The following is a 4,742-nucleotide window of genomic DNA, read 5'->3' as shown; positions in this document are numbered from 1 at the left end:
TTCTCTTTCAATGAAACCTCACTCATTGGAGAATTTGAGCATATCCTTAATGATGAATGTGTTCAGCCTGAAGAGGTGTCTTTGGCCACAGCCTGGCAGAAGCAGCAATCCCTTAGCCATGAAAAATGGCACATTGCAAGGGAGTCCTTGGTTATGAATCTTTTGGAGGCTGAATATGTTCAGGAATGCATCTGCCACCTCTGTCTAACTGCTGAGGCCATTGTACGGTTCAGGGACTGTCTACCTAGGCAGCATCTATGCACCCTGTGTGATGGAGATGTCCATCAGCACCTACCTCTTCATAACAGGGAGTCTATGGTCCATGGGTTCTTCCAACCACTGCAGTGAAGAGACATTCTGAAACATTTGAGTTCTCTGAACAGGGTATGCTTTTCATGTGTCCCATCATTCTTTTCAGTCTGAATATTTTAAATGGCTGTTCATTAGGGTAAAATTATAATTCAGAGTATTTTTTTCTTAAAATTATATATTACATTCTACTTTTTTATGAATTCTTTGCTGAGGAGTTGTTTATCATTGTTTTGCTTTTGCTTTTTTAGTCCGATATCTTCCACTACATTTGCCAGAGAAAATCTGTGCCTGTTCAGAAAGTTCATGCAGAGTGACCAGTGGCAAAATGTATTTTCTTTCTCTTTATGAAAAGAGCACATGAAGGAATATAAGAAAACTCAATGCTTGCATGTAATATCTGTTATTAAGAAGTTGAGAGCTGTTGTGATACATCATTTTTTTTATTAGGACGGTACAATCTCACTCTTCCATCTCTGGAGTGCTCATGCTGTGGGAAAACATGGACAGTGGAACTCAGTAATCTCCTCATGTCTGGGTACTGGCCAGCCTCTATACATTTTGATACTGTATATGAGGCTGAACTTTTTAGGTCTTTTCTGGACTTAAAACTATTCACTCCAGGTCTATTCACAACAGAGTACAATGGCAGGGTAAATATTGTTATTCAATGTACTGTTTACATGCTGTTTATTCCTTAAAGTGATTGATTGGTTTGGTTATTTCAACAGAATGGTAAAATATGTGGAGACACATTCCATAAAGCCTTCTTGGAATGGACCTTTGCCCAGCATGAGGTTGAGAGGCTTTGTGGTGCCCAACCATTTAAATGTCCCGCTTGCAGTCCATCCATGCATGCAGTCTCAGTGGATGGTAACAGGAAGCTATACAGGTTCCATAATGCACACGGGTATGTATTTATTTATTTTTTGGTAAATTTTATTTTTCAAAATTTATTTTATTTATACTTAACTGTATATATCATGTTTCTCTTTCTCTATAAAATCAAGGACAGAGAAGGGCTACTGATGGCACATTTATAATGAAAGATGATGATGTTTCATCCTTTGTGGAATATGTTCATGAAAAGACCAAGCATGTAATAACCCTTAACTTATTGTCATATTGTATATTCCAGTCCAGCTACCATTATTGAAACATTAATACTAATTTTAATGTAATATCTTAGTCCACAGGTAAAGGGGTTTGTGGCTCCTCTCAATGGACAGCAGCAAAGGAGTCAGCGAAAAGTCAGCCTCAAAGATTGATGAGGAAGGCCTTGAGGTTGCTGTTTGCCGACATGGAGGACTTTTAAAAGCCCTAAATCTGTTTAGAGGAAATATTTGCTTATCCCTGTTCCTTCAAAACACCCTCTCGAAGGAAAATGTGGCATTTTCTGTTCGATGTTGCCTGCAAGTACTGGCCATACTTAAAAGAGCGGTGGGACACTGTCCGGAGCTAAGCCCTTTATTAAATATCGCCCACTATTATCAGTTATGCATGCCAAAGCACATGAGTGGAGTTATGAGGTAAGATTCTGTCATAACATATTTTTTGAAGTATGGACATTCACTTTTATTTCAACAACCTTTTTTTTTTTTTAATTTTTTTTTTTTGGTAGATAAAATGGTCCGGAAGAAATCAAAGGAGCTGGTCTTACAATCGGAGAAGAGGTGGAGCAGGTCAACTCCTTGTCGAGAGCAGCAGTCTGCACTAAATATATGTCCAAAGCTGGTGAATATCTTTCTTTACTACTTGCACTACTTTTAACATATTATTTCTAAGTATAAATTAATCATGACTAACAATATTTTTGCTTTGACCACCTATCTAATAATAGCATGTTCAGACATGCTCACAGTTCTTGCTTCTGCATGGAACAAACGGAAATCTGAAAATCTGGCTAAAAGTTTGTCATAAAGATACGTTAAGGTATTTTACTGATGCAAATATACTTTTATATAAAAAAAAAGGACATTTACAATTATTTAGCAATTATTACTATTGCATACATTGTTTTACTATAAACATTTATCAACTTAATTTAAAGTGTTTTGATATGTATTTAGACAACCGAAAGGCTGAAAGTAGAAAGAGAGAGCTTTGCAAGTCTGCAGGCTGAGCTTAATGTCAGCGACGATAACATTCAGCAGTGGGTCAGTGATGTCCAGCAGTGGGCTGCAGGTAATACATGTTGAAGGGCCTGTTTTAATTTTTTATGTAATCATTTATTTTCTATTATAAATGTTTTGCACAGAAGATATCTAATTCGCAAAGGCTAATTTCTTTGTTTGGCATGTAGTATCAAGAGCGAAGGACGACGCTGGACTTGAGGGCAAAATTCGAGGCCTTTATGTCAGCATAAAGCTGAGAAAAAGCAATCTGTACCATCAGACAGGTCAGTTAATATGATGATAGAAATGTAATTCACATAGCTAAGGAATGAGTGCTGTAATAATGTATGTTGTTGATTTATTAGATAGCAACAAAAGAAGGCACAGAATAAGAAGAAGAATTAATGAAGATAAGTCGACCTTGGCAGCTGCCATTAAAGAATTCAATGAACAGTCAGTCCACCAGATTCCTTCTGTGGACGAACTCCTCGCAGCGGATCATTTCCAATTCCTAAATAGATATTTTACCATTGTTTTACAAATTACGTAGGAAAAGTAATAGATTATTTTATGACTAGAGTGGACCTCAAAAATCTACATAAAAGGAGTTATGACCTTTGTCACAAAAACTCTTTCTTCATTGCCTTTTTCCCTATCACGCTTTAGAAATCATCATTAAAATCAGATTTTTCATTACCATGGAAATGGTTCATCAAAATCATATTACAAAATATTTTCATTCATGGATTATAAAAATTTAGGTTTGGATAGTGCACTTTCACGTCCATGTTCAAAAATGGGAGTGACAGTTAAAGGTCTAAAGGTGGTAATTTTAAACCTTAATTAATTGCAGATAAAAGCAACCTATCAACTAAGAAGATGGTCTTTGACGGTTCATGTTGCTTTCCGACTGAAGGAAGAGGAGCAGATCATCGTGATAGAGGTCAAGCAACACTGGCAATCACTGAAGGAAGCTGAATGTTCCCTGAGGGATCTCTCTGTTGAAATACAAAATAACAGTGAGTAGCCATAACAAAATTCAATAACCAATGCACTGCTGGAATTAAAACTTAGGAATGATTTTATTTATCTTTTCCAATGTTTTCCTTTTTTTTTTTTTTTTTTTTTTTTTTTTATGTAGACAGTGACTTCGAGTTATCAGAGGGGAGCTCCAATGGACTACTGTGCCTTCTCAAGAGAAAATTGGAAGACCTTCAGTTTCAGTTGTTTTGCAGTGTGCCCTACATCTTACATGGACGGAAAGTGTATAAGGATATGTTTACATATACTGTAGATAAAGTGTTTACATAATACATGTTTTTCCCTACTGTAAGCAAAATAGTGATCTACAAAAACAGTCTTGTCTTTTTATCTCCTTGATTTAATCTCTGTTCAGGCAGATTTTGCATGATAATTCTCTGCAGATAATTCTGCAATATATTATAAGAAAATATATGCTATTCTTTGTTAACATTAAGTGCATTAAATGTTACATTATGTCAGGGTTTCCCAGATGGTGTTGAAAATTAAATCAAAATTAAATGATTTAAAATAAGACACTAAAAAGTATTTTAAAAATATATTTGATTTTTGTCATGTGAGCATTAATAGACATTAGAGAATAAAACTTCTTAATTTTATCATTGATCTAACTTATTAACTAAAAATCTCAGAGCGTACTTCAAGCAAATATGTTAGGTCAAAGAGGTTCAGCTGTCAAAGATTTTAGAGAATCCCTGCATTACATGTAAATATTAAATTACGCGAATTTGTACATTTTAATATGTTTAAAAGACAAAGTTATACATGGTCAAAAATCCAAATAATAATAATGTTTCTATCACAAGTTTATTAGATATGCAATATTGAGAAAACACTTGTTAAAAGTAAAATTATTTCTCTAAATCCAGTGATCAAAAACTGTGTTTTACTTAGTTTTCAGTGATAGACACATGACTAGTGGCTAGTCTGTGAGTGCTATTCCACAAACCTGGAAGGTATAGACCTCTGAATGTAAATAATCAGTAGGCTTTTTCGAAAAAAAAAAAAAAGAAGATTTTTCAAATATAAAAAGTATGGAGAATTAAAAAAACTAGGCTTTTATGCTTTTAAAATGTAATATAATCTAATTACAAGTAGGCCTGCTTAATTTCCGGAATTTGATTACATAATCCATAAAAATATGTACAACAATTGCATTTTAGATCATACAAATCTCTACATATAGTTTACATATATATCTTGTGCCACAATCAAGAATCTTGAATTAGCATTTCATTAATAATGTCTTGGGTTAGGGTTAGGGTTAGAGCTGTCCTA

At 34.5% G+C, this 4,742-nt stretch overlaps 1 long non-coding RNA gene across 1 annotated transcript; it reads left to right on the top strand.

Annotated features, from left to right (window-relative positions):
- Positions 1–1,795: 1,795 nt before the first annotated feature.
- Positions 1,796–3,186, top strand: LOC131535333 (uncharacterized). The gene is made up of 6 exons (XR_009269594.1): positions 1,796–1,838; positions 1,931–2,043; positions 2,150–2,241; positions 2,379–2,493; positions 2,612–2,707; positions 2,789–3,186. It is a non-coding gene; the product is annotated as an uncharacterized LOC131535333 (long non-coding RNA).
- Positions 3,187–4,742: the final 1,556 nt, after the last annotated feature.

Source organism: Onychostoma macrolepis, unplaced genomic scaffold, assembly GCF_012432095.1.
Source record: "Onychostoma macrolepis isolate SWU-2019 unplaced genomic scaffold, ASM1243209v1 Scaffold239, whole genome shotgun sequence".
NCBI lineage: Eukaryota > Metazoa > Chordata > Actinopteri > Cypriniformes > Cyprinidae > Onychostoma > Onychostoma macrolepis.
Note: the sequence above shows the minus strand (reverse complement) of the source record. Positions and strands in the feature narration are given on the sequence as shown.